The sequence below is a fragment of the Pteropus alecto genome, unplaced genomic scaffold (assembly GCF_000325575.1).
Source record: "Pteropus alecto unplaced genomic scaffold, ASM32557v1 scaffold405, whole genome shotgun sequence".
NCBI lineage: Eukaryota > Metazoa > Chordata > Mammalia > Chiroptera > Pteropodidae > Pteropus > Pteropus alecto.
In genome coordinates this window covers 51,121-64,330 of record NW_006436295.1, presented here as the reverse complement: position 1 = coordinate 64,330, position 13,210 = coordinate 51,121, and the positions used below count along the sequence as shown (strand labels likewise).

General features: G+C 35.3%; 1 pseudogene; it reads left to right on the top strand.

Moving 5' to 3' along the window:
- Positions 1-3,059: 3,059 nt before the first annotated feature.
- On the top strand, positions 3,060-4,011 carry LOC102889817 (annotated as a pseudogene).
- Positions 4,012-13,210: the final 9,199 nt, after the last annotated feature.

The window sequence follows — 13,210 nt, the reverse complement described above, 5'->3', positions numbered from 1 at the left end:
TTATAAAACTAGGTGTTAAATTAATTAGTTTGATTAAACAATTGTTGCAGGAAGCGACACCCAATGGAGGAATTCAGACTCTCAGACATCTTTGTTAGAGGAAGGAGAATTTAATGCTGGCAGAGAGCGTGGGGCATTCAACAGATCCAAAGCATGATCTCCCTTTGGTTAGATTTCTTACAGCTGATATATCCTCACAGTGTGCAGTGTCCATGCAAGGGCCCCGTGATTCCTTTGTATGAGGTTTTACATATTCCTCCTTACTCAGAGTGAGAACAGGTAGCTTTGGTGGAGGACTGCAGGGGAGGAATTTCCAGACCCTTAGTCTTACCAGCACCTTTATTGGATTCTTGAACAAAGAGATGGCACTCCTAGGCTTATAGACAGGGAGCAAGCAGCATTCATTGATGTCTGAGCCGCTCAGGGGGGTCCTGATCCGAAGGCTGAGCTCTCGCTATAACACAGCAAACAGTTCCACAGTCTTGACATTCCTATACAGCTACAGAGATAGGGAAGGGGCCGGAGAATCATTGAGGTGGGGGATGCAGCTGTGGAAAACATGTTAACTGAAGATCATAGGGCAGAATAGGGGAAGAGAGAGCAGTTTTAACTAGCTGAGTCGGTTATTTCTGCAGCCCTTTCCTTTGCATCTAATTTTACTTTCAGATGCCTCCTCACCTCTCTCACAATTAGTTTTTATCGAATATCTTTACAGTGACAGCCATTATGCTAAGCATTATGATTACAAAAATAAACGAGAGACTGCAGTTTGTCAGTTTGGTGGCTAAAATTTGGACAGTCCTCTTCAAATGCAGTGTGATCTACACATGGTATGGCATGACTAAGACTGGCAACCATTTTTATACATTTAAAGTCACATTTTTTATGTTTTTGTTGAGATGGTTTCTTCTCTCTCTCTTTTTTTTTTTTGCATCTTCTTCACAATGTGTTTAAGAACACGATAATGTGCAATATTTTTTTCCATGAAATATTACCAAGCCAGTTATATTTCTAACCTATATTTATGTAGTTGGTTTTCTGGAAATGCAGGATTTATGCATATTGCTACTTCATCATGTTTGTTTTTTAGTCTATATTTTCTCAGCAAATGTGTTAACCACTCTACTCATTTTGTAAAAGTGGAAATTCAGTTACAGTGAGGTGATATTGTTGTGGCGCGAATGATTCTGAGACCCACGGAGCCAATTGAGATGAATTATGAGCCTTTATTAGCCGGCCAGCGACTGACTCTCAACCACGCAGGGTTAGAGGAGATCAGCACCGAGCTTCCAGAGGAGTCAGCTTATAAAGCCTCCTACTACATCCTTGAATAAGCAGATTACAAGAAGCAGAAGTTAGCCATTAACGTTTTGTACAAAGATAAATGTATTTGGGGAACTTCTCAGATCAAACAGGGCCTAGCAGACAGTTTTATCATCTGCACCTTGGAATGTTGTGCTTCTCCTGGGGTGGGCGCCTGGAGATATCCCCCCCCTGTAACTGAAGAATTTCCACTTTTACAATATGCGTAAATTGAAATTGCATAAAACTAATGTTTTGTGATCAGATTCAGAATATGATTTTCTTATTTATTTTTGCCAGTAAAATCACAGCACTGATTATATGTCTTTCCATGTGCCTCTGTCACCTAAGCCATTTGTTCCATTCCACCTGATTTTCACTGGCGCCAGCCCCAGGAGCAGTGCAACATTCCAAGGTGCAGATGATAAAACTGTCTGCCGGGCCCTGTTTGATCTGAGTTCCCCGGATACATTTATCTTTGTATAAAACGTTTCCGGCTAACTGCTGCTTCTTGTAATCCGCTTATTCAAGGATGTAGTTAGTTGGAGGCTTTCTAAGCCGCCTCCTCTGGAAGCTCGGAGCTGATCTTCTCTAACCCTGCGTGGTAGAGAGTCAGTCGCTGCCGGCTAATAAAGGCTCATAATTAATCTCAATTGGTTCCGTGGGTCTTAGAATCGTTCGCACCATAACAATTTTTCTATTAGAAACATTAACAAGGCAAATTCACACTTTCATCTCTGAGCTTGAGGTTAAAATAGTTAAATATCAGAGATATTTTTAAAATTTAAATCTGGTCATGCGATTTGTCTATATAATATTTTTTTCTCAGTGGCTCCCTGTGCCTTCTGGGACAAGGTCCCAAATCACTGGATGAGTTTTCTCAGTTATCTTATTATACAGAAGAGAATATGTTGCCCTAATTCAGGCTGCTTTTAGCTTGGGGTCTGCACATGTGCTTTTGTCTGAAATGCTTCTTTTTCTTTTATTTAACTAACTCCTATTCTTCTGGGAAAATTCAGGTCAGAAGCTTCCTCTCCAAGAAGTCTTTTTCAGTCCTTCTGATCCTAGAAATGAGCCCCTACCTTAGCAGTCTGCAGTGCCCTTTACTTCACAGACTACCTTGAGATGACTGACTGATGTGTCTGCTTCCCTAGGATGTTGTAAGCCTCCTACTAGCATAACTTTCACCTTGTTGAATTCTATATTCCTTATTACTGACACATGTATATAAGTGAACTCAAAAATAAGAAAAGACTTGCCGCTGCATTAATCTCATATACAGAATTTACTCTTTGAGATTTAACTGAAAGAAAAACTATGATTGGGGAGGGGCGATAGAATGTTTGGAGAAGGCCACATAGTATAGAGATAAACAGAATGGAGTTAGCATATATAAGTTCAAATTTTGTTTCTGTGACATGGTATTTATTTGAGATAGAAAAGTTTTGTAATCTATTTTCTCTATTCCTGAACTTTATCATCTTTAAAATAGATATGGCAATAGATTTCATTTGTTGTGTAAAAAATAAATAAACTATTGAATGCAAAACACTTGTAAAAATGCTTGATGCTTAGTGAGTGCTAATAAGAGTCAGCTATTATTATTTTTAGGATAGTACAAAAAATAGTAACAGCAGCAATAGTAATTAAAGTGCTAAATTTAAATTTAAAAACAAAAAAGAAATAAAGGTTGGAGTTAGATTCGGCATTCACCTAAATTCAGTTTTTTCTCCTTACCTTCTCCATCTCAGCCTCTCATGAAACAACACAATCATTCAAGCTTGGTTGAATTTGTGTTCCTTGGTTTCCCTGAAGGAGGACCGTCACAGGCTGGCTTTTTGTCCCGTTGTTGGTGGCATACCCATTCACTATCTGTGACAACATGCTCATCTTCTTAGTCATATGACTAAATGTAGCCCTACACATACCCATGTACCACTTTATCAGTATTCTCTCCTTCTTGAGCTCTGGTATACAGACACTATAATCTCCAAGATGCTAACTAATCTTCTCAGTGAGAAGAAGACTATATCTTTTGCAGGATGCCTTCTTCAGACCTACTTCTTCCACTCCCTAGGAGCCTCTGAATGCTACCTTCTTACAGCCATGGCCTATGACCAATATCTGGCTATCTACTGGCCCCTCCACTACCTTGCAATTATGACCCCAACACACTGTATGAAGATGGCTGCTGGTTGTTGGACTTGTGGTCTAACAACTGCAAGAACTGAAGTCATAATGGTCTCCCAGCTCCCTTTCTGTGGCTACAATGAAATTAAACACATCTTCTGTGACTTTCCACCTCTGCTGACCCTGGCCTGCAAGGACACAACCACTAATGTCCTGGTGGACTTTACCATCAATGCCTTTATTATCATTATTACCTTCCTCTTTATTATGGTTTCTTATGGAAGAATCATTTGGACCATACTGAAAATGAAAACAACAGCAGGAAGAAAGAAAGCCTTTTCTACATGTAGCTCACATCTCATTGTGGTCCTCATCTTCTTTGGGAGCATTATCTTCATGTATCTGTGGCTAAAGAAGAGCTATTCACTGATCATTGATCGAACACTTGCTGTAGTCTACTCTGTATTAACACCGCTAGTCAACCCCATTATCTACAGTCTCCGTAACAAGGAACTCATTAAGTCCATTAAGAGAACCATCTTTCAGAAAGGGAAGAGAGTTAGTGCAACTCACCATTGACCTCCGACCAACATCCTTCCCTGACTTCATTGTTGATCTCATAAATGTTCTATAGACTTTTTTGTCCTGACCTTGAGTAATCACACATGCAATGGATCTCATCTCCTCTTATCTTTCAAAGACTTTATTTTTTTGTTTTTCTTTTGTTTTGTAAATCTTTATGTTTTCCATTCTTTATTTTATTAGTGCTTTCTGGACTTAATAATACACTACTATCTCCATTATTATTATAATTTTATTAAACTTATTGGGGTGACTGCACTAATAAAATTATATAGGTTTCAAGTATGCAATTCAATAATACACCATATGTATGTTACATTGTGTGTTCACCACCCAAAGTTAAATTTCCTTCCACGAAGGGGATCAAATATATGGTGACAGTAGTATATCTATTCTTAAAAACAAACATACAAAAGTCCTAGCCACAGCAGTCACATAAGAAAAAACATTGGAAAGGAAGATGTAAAACTCTCATTATTTGCAGATGACATGATATATACAGAAAATCCTAAAGACTCCACCAAAAATTATTTAGAAATTATTATAAATAAATTCAATAAAATTGCAGAATACGGAATCAATATACAAAAATCTGTTGCATTTTTATACACTGATAATGAACAATAGACGAGGAAATTAAGAAAATAATCTCATTTACATTTGCATTAAAAGGCATAAAATAACTAGAAATACATTTAATCAAAGAGATGAAAGACCTGTACTCCGAAAGCTATAAGACATTGGAGAAAGAAATTGAAGAAGATACAAATAAATGGAAAGATATACCTTGCTCATGGGTTGGAACAATTAATATTATTAAAATGTTTTTACTACTTAATGCAATATTCCATGCAATCTCTATTAAAATATCAATGGTATTCTTCTCAGTATTAGAACTAATCTTAAAATCTACATGGAACCACAAAAGGTTTGAATAGCCAAAAAGCAATCTTAAGAAAGAACAAAAGTAGGAAGTATTACTCTACTTGATATCAAATTAAACTAAAAGCCTACAATAATCACCATGGTATTGGGATAAAATCAGATATATAGATCTACGCAATATAATAAAGAGCTCCCAAATAATTTTTTTGCTTATACAGAGAATTTAACCTATGACAAAGAAAGCAAGAATATACAATGGAATAAAGGCAAGAATATACAATGGAAAAATGAGATAGATACATGCAAAAAAAAAAAATAAAGTACAACCACTTTATTACACCATATACAAAAATAAACTCAAAATGAATTAAACACTTAAATGTAAGACCCCAAATCATAAAACTCCCAAAAGAAAACATAGGCAGTAAACTCTCTGGCGTGGCTTAGTGATATTTTTTTCTGATATGTTGCCTTGAACAAAGAAAAAATAAACGTATGGGATTGATAGATTTTGGAAACATGGCACAGTGAGAGATATCCCCAGATTTCTCCCCTTGAAACAACAATAAGCTGAATGTCTCAAACTCAACAATAAATACCCAAACTGCACACCAGCACATCTGAGCGTAGGATCTGTGCATAAGAGCTACCAAAGGTAAGAACCCTGGGTATCAGGTGGTGAACTGAGAGAAGTAAAGAAGCTGCCTCCAGCAGCCACCAGAGAACCCTATAGGAGGAGGGAGAGGGGGTGAGGTGCGGCGACTTCCCTGAACAGCCCTGCCTGGGAGTTCTGTGAACTCCTCGTGGCAGGCAGCAGGGCCCAGTCATAAGAGCAAAATGCAGAGAAGTGAGACAGCAAAGAAACAATTATTGATTTTTACTGGCTGTGGTTTCCAAACCAAGGCTGAGCTGCAGCCCCAAACTCCCAACCCAGAAGACCCCTCCCCCATATACTCTGAGACGGAACATCACGGAGAACCAGGGGAATCTCAGTAAACGCTACAGAAACTGATCCTAACATTGACAGGAACTGAGACTGTGGGTAGCAAGCATGGGTAAATATCTGTAAGAAAATAAAAAGGCAATATTAAGGCTTTATATAAAGCAGGGATCTAAGAGGCTTAGATGCCACCTACTGGAAACCAAAAGAAAAGTGCCTTCTTTGCAACAGGCTAAAGAGAGACCTTTATATAATAAATCTTCTTTCTGGAATAACAGCAGAATACATTTCTATTAGTGCCCAGGTGGAGAAATAGTCTATTAAACACCATGAACAACCAAGGTGACAAGGAATCTCAGAAAGAAAGAGAAAAAATCTCCAGATAAGAAGCTTACATACATAAAAATATGCAACTTAAATGACAGAGAAATCAGGATGGTAATTCTGAAAACACTCAGTGAATTCCAAAACGAGTCATATCAACAATTTTAGGAATTGAAAAAAACACCTAGATGAGCAGAGCAAGGAGACTGACTCTCAAAAAGAACCAAATAGAACTTCTAGAGATGAAGAACACACTGCAAAAGCTGAAAAATGAAATAGCAAGCTTAGGAAATAGAGTCGACCAAATAGAGGAAAGGATCAGTGATACTGAACACAGAAATCTAGAAATAAATCAGAAGAAGGAAGAGAGAAACTGAAGAATAGACATAATAAAAGAGAAATTAAGAACTAGCTGATATCATCAGGAGAGGCAATGAAAAATAATGAGCATTACCGAAGGCAAGGTAAAGGAGCAGGGACTAGAAAGCATTTTCAGACAAATAGTTGATGAAATTCCCAAATCTAAAGAATGAGCTGGATCTTGGAATTCAAGAAGTCAACAGAACACCCAATTATCTCAACCTTCATAAAGACCTTCACCAAGACACACTGCATTAAAATTATTAAAAATCAACATCAAAGTCAGAATCCTCAGGGCAATTAAGGAGAAGAAAACGGTAACTTATAAAGGAAAACCCATTAGATTATCCTCAGACTTCCCAGCACAAACCTTACAAGCCAGAAAGGAATGGAATCAAATATTTAAATTCTTAAATGAAAGTAACTACCATTCTAGAATAACGTATCCAGCTAAGCTCTCCTTTAGCTATGAGGAGAAATTAAGGCCTTTCCAGAAATAAAAAAAATTGAGAGAATTCTCTACTACGAGGACTGCACTACAGGAAATACTGAAAGGGGTCAGCTCCCCTAAAACAAAATGAAAAAAAAAAAAAAAAAAACATAATTAGGAGTAAATTGACAATCAGGTAAACAGAAGCAGAAGAGAGCAACCCTTACTGATAACAGGGCATTATACACTTAAATAAGAAGAGAATTACTATAGCAAGATAGTAATGAACATTCAGCATACATAGAGACAAACTGAGATAACAATGACTGAAAAGGGGAGGATAAAAAATCCAAATTTACAAAGGTGAATGGAGATAAGGCACACACAGAAGAAAATGGACGAATATATATATTCCAAATTAGCAAAGAGTAATAGAGATAAGACACATGCAGAAGAAAAGGGATGACTGTGTGTGTGTGTTTGTGTGTGTGTATATGTATAAAACTATCCTTTGCATATTTGTAATGGTAACTGCACGCAGAAGATTCAAAAGGGAAGTATATAACATATAACAAGAAGAACTAGAGGAAAAACCAACAAAGCCAACCAAAATAAAGAAAACAGAAACACAAGGACAAGGAAGCAATGAAAACACCAATCTACCAGAAGCAAAAGATAAAATGGCTCTAAGAAGACCTCATATTTCAATAATCATCCTAAATGTAAATGGACTGAACTCACAAATAATAAGGCACAGAATAGATCAAAAAACACAACCCAACCATATGCTGCCTCCAGGAGACACATCTCAGCTCCAAAGACAAATATAGACTCAAAGTGAAAGGGTGAAAAATGATATTTCAAGCAAAAGGCATTCATAGAAAAGAGGGAGTAGTGGTACTGGTATAAGACGAAATAAATTTCAAAATAAAAATAGTAAAGAAAGATACTGAGGAACACTTCATAATTATAAAGAGAATCATGCACCAAGAAGACATAATACTTATTAATATCTATGCTTCCAATCAGGGAGCCGTAAAATATGTAAAGCAATTACTAACAGAACTAAAGGGAGAAACAGACCAAAACACTATTGTAGTAGGGGACCTAAATGCCCCACAGTTGGATATGGACAGATCATCCAAACAGAAAATCATTAAAGAAATAGCATCTTTAAATGACGCATTAGACCAACTAGACATAATTGACATTACAGAGCCTTCCATTCCAAAACAGCTGCTTATACATTCTTTAGTGCTCATGGCACATTCTCAAGAATTGACCACATACTGGGACACAAAGAGAGCCTCAACAAACATAAAAGGGTTGAAATTATACTAACCATATTCTCTGATCATAAGGCTTTGGAACAAGAGATCAATTGCAGTAAGAAAGCAGAAGGAACTACAAATACTTGAAGATTAAAAAACTTACTATGCAAGAATAAACTGGGTCACAGAAGAAATCAAAAGAGATATCAAGAGATACATAGAAATGAATGATAATGATAGCACAAATATCAAAACTTTTGGGACATGGCAAAAGCAGTCATAAGAGGAAAGTTCATATCATTAAAGGCCTATTTCCAAAATCAAGAACGAACCCAAATAAACCTAATGCATCATGTTAAAAAAAAACTAGAAAAGAAAGAAGAAATGAAGCCTAAAGTCAACAGAAGAAAAGAAATTATCAAAATAGAGCAGAAACAAATTAAAAAAATAGAAAAAATAAATACAACAAACAGCTGGTTCTTTGAAGAGGTAAATAAATTGACAAACCTTGGGCTAGACTCACTAAAGAAAATAGAGAAGAGACACAAGTAAACAGAATCAGAGATGAAAGGGGAAATTATGACTGACATCTCAGAAATACAAAGGATCATGCAAGAATACTATGAAAAAGTATATAACACCAAATTTAGTAATTGAGAAAAAATGGACCACTACTTAGAAAAATACAACCTTCCTAGATGAATCAAGAAGAACTGGAAAATCTAAATAGACCGAATAGCAGTATGGAAATTGAAACAGTCAACAAAAACCTCCCCCAAAAGTAAAAGTCCAGGACGAGATGGCTTCACCAGTGAATTCTACCAAACATTCAAAGAAGATTTAATACCTATTTTCCTCAAACTCTTCCAAAAATCCAAGGGGAGTCAATACATCTCAACTCATTTTATGAGGCCAATATAACCCTGATACTAAAACCTGGTAAAGATGACTCCAAAAAAGAAAAATACAGACCAATATCTCTCATGAACACAGATGCAAAAATCCTAAATAAGATACTAGCAAACCAAATACAGCAACATTTTTAAAAAGATTATACACCACGATCGAGTGAGCTTCATCCCAGAGGCATAGGAATGGTTTTACATATGCAAATCAATTAATGTGATACACCACATAAATTGAAAAGAAGAATCATATAATCCTATCACTAGATGCAGAAAATGGATAAGATACAGCATCCAATTATCATCAAAACACTTAACAAAATTGGTATAGAAAGAAAGCAACTTAACATAATAAAGGCCATCTATGAAAAACCTTTAGCCGATATTATACTTAATGGTGAAAAAATAAAAACCTTCTCTCTAAGATCAGGAACAAGGCAAGGCTGTCCACTATTGCTACTGTTATTCAATATAACATTGGAGGTCCTAGCAAGTGCAATCAGGCAAGAGAAATATATGAAGGGCATCCAAATAGGAAATGAAGAAGTCAAACTGTTACTATTTGCAGATGACATGATTCTCTATATAAAAAAACCCTAAAGACTCCACAAAGACACTACTAGAAACAATAAGCAAATACAGTAAAGTCTCTGGATACAAAATCAACATTCAAAATTCCATAGCATTCCTATACTCTAATAATGAAGTGCCAGAAAAAGAAAGAAAAAAATTATTCCTTTTGCAATTGCAACGAAAAGAATAAAATACCTAGCAATAAATTTAGCAAAACATGTAAAGGACCTATATAATTGAAACTATAAGACCCTATCAATAGAAACTGAAGAAAATACAAAGAAATGGAAAGATATTTTGTGTTCTTGGATTGAAAGAAACAACATAGTTAAGATGACCATATTACCTAAAGCATTATACAGATTTAATGCACTCCACATGAAAATCTCACCTGCATTTTTAAAAGAAATAGAACAAAAAAGTCATCATATTTTTGTGGAAGCACAAAAGACCCTGTATTGCAAGAGCCACCTGGAAGAAAAAGAACAAGAATGGAGGCTTCACACTGCCTGACTTTAAATTATACTACAAAGTGATTGTAATCAAAATGGCATGGTATTGGCAGAAAAACAGACACATGGACCAGTGGAACATAATCGAGAATCTAGAAGTAAACCCATATTTACGTGGGCAAATAATTTTCAACAAAGAAGCCAAAAACATACAGTGGAGAAAGGAATACCTCTTCCATAAACGGTGCTGGGAATACTGGAAAGCCACCTGCAAAAGAATGAAACTAGACTGTTGTCTATCACCACACACCAAAATTAACTCAAAATGAATTAAGGACCCGAGTATAAGACCTGAAATAATAAAATATATAGAAGAAAACACAGGAACTAAATTCAAGAACCTTAGACTCAAAGAGGATTTTGTGAATTTGGCCTTAAAAGCAAGAGAAGTAAAAGCTAAAATAAATAAATGGGAATACATCAAACTAAAAAGCTTCTGCTCAGCAAAAGAAATCATCAATAAAGTAAAGAGACAACCATTGAATGGGAAAATATATTTGCAAGCAACACCTCCAATAAAGGCCTAATATCCAAAATATATAAAGAACTCATACAACTCAATAACAAGAAAAACAAACAAAAAATTTAATAAAAAAATTGACATAGGACCTGAATAGACACTTCTCCCTAGAGGACATACAAATGGCCAGCAAATATATGAAAAGATGCTCGACATCACTAGCTAGTAGGGAAATGCAAATCAAAACCACAGTGAGATACCTTCTTACAACTTTTAGAATAGTTATAATCAACAGAAGTAATAACAATTGTTGGAGGGGATGCCGAGAAAAAGAAACCTTCATACACTGCTGGTGGGACTGCAAATTGGTACAGCTGCTATGGAAAACATTATGGAGGTTCCTCAAAAAACTAAGAATTGATCTACCATATGATCCAGTATTCCCTCTACTGGATATTTACCTCGAAGACTTGAAAACCTATATCCAAAAAGATATTTGCACACTAATGTTTATAGCAGCATTATTCACAATGGCCAAGACATGGAAGCAACTGAAGTGTCCTACGATAAGTGATTGGCTAAAAACGCTGTGGTACAGATATTCAATGCAATATTACTCAACCATAAGAAGAGATGAAATATTGCCATTTGCGACAACATGGATGGACTTCGAGATAGTCATGCTAAGCAAAACAAATCAGAAAAAGTTGAAAATCACATGATATCACTTATATGTGGGATATAAACCTAAAAGCAACAAATGAACAGGACAAACAAACAGAGACTCATGGACATAGATAATAGACTAGTGGTTACCAGAGAGTAGGGGGTGGGGAGGTCGTGGAAGGTAGATGTGGTAAAGCGGGTCAAATATGGTGGGAGGGGGAGCGTGAAGTGGGTAAAGGGGATGAAATATATGATAGATGAAGGAAAATGTACTTTGGGTGGTAAACATATAATAGAATATACAGATGTCAAATTATAATGTACTTGATAATTATATAATTGTACTAACCAATTTAAATCCAATAAACTTAATTAAATAAAACATATGAGTTTATATCAAACTAAAAAAGTTTTTGCATAGCAAGGAGACGATTAATAAACAAAAAGAAACGGACTGTACGGAAGAAGATATTTACAAATGATACATCCAATAAGGGATTAATATCCAAAATATATAAGAACTCGTATAATTTAACACCATAAAATACCAAATAATCCAATTAAAAATGAACAGATTATCTGAGTAGACATTTCTTCAAAAAGGACATAGAGATAGGCAAAAGACGCATGAAAAGATGTTGAATATCACTAATCATCAGGGAAACTCAAATGAAAACCACAGTGAGTTCCTACCTGGTACTAGACTAAATAGGAAGATCACTTAGTAAATTATATAAAAGTCAAATCACTATGCTGTACACTTGAAAGTAATATCAAATAATATTAAATGTAAACTTTAATGGAAAAATAAAATTTAAAAAATGAGTTGAAGTAGCTGTTTTCTTCTATTTCTTAAATTTTTCTTTTAACTCCTTTAATTATTATGTAATATTTGAGTGTTTAATACCCTATTCTGAATAAGAGCTGCAATTTTCCACTTCTGTCTGTCTGTTAGTCATCTTACTTATAATTTTGTATTTTTTGTTTCAGGTAGAATGACCCCAATAGTATTTTATGTAATGCAGAACTTGTGGTGAAAAATTTCCTCAGCTCTGGAAAGATCTTCATTTCTCCTTCATGTTTATTGGGTAACTGTGCTAGATATATTATTCGTGGCTGGTAGTTTCTCTATTTCAATAGTTTAAATATTTGATTCCTATTCCTTCGGCTTATAGAGTTTCTGCTTTATAGTCTGTCAATAATCTAATAAGATTTCCTTTATAGGTTACTGTCTTCTTTTCCCTGGCTGCCTTGAGAATTCTTTCTTTGTCATTAATTTTTGACCATTTTAATATAATATGCCCAGGATAAGGCATTATGGATTAAGATAATTAGGTGTTCTGTTTGTTTCTTGAATTTGAGGATTCAGCATTTTTCATAGATTTGGGAAGTTTTTGTCGACTATTTTTGTGAATAGTTTCTCTGTTCCCCTTTCCCTTTCTTCTCCTGGTATACTTATTATTCTTATGTTACTCTTTCCGATGGAGTCAGATAGTTCTTGTAGAGTGTTGTTTTTTCCACTTTTTTTTTTAGTCTTTTCATTTCTTTTCACTCTCTTCTTCCATCTGTGCTATTTCCAGATTTTCATCTTCAATAGTACTAATTCTTTTCTCCATCTGGTCAGCTGTATTTTCTAAGCTCACTATTTCATTCTTTATCACTTTCATTGAGGTCCTCAACTCCAGAATTTCTATTTTGTTCTTTTTCTAAGTTTCAATATCTTTGGTAAAGTATTTTTTATCATTAAGTTTATTTCTGAGTTTATTAAACTGCCTATCTGAATTTTCTTGTACATAGTTGAATTTTTTAGAACTGCAATCTTGAATTTTCTGTCACTTAAAAAAGTGAAGAAGAAAACAATAGCTACTGC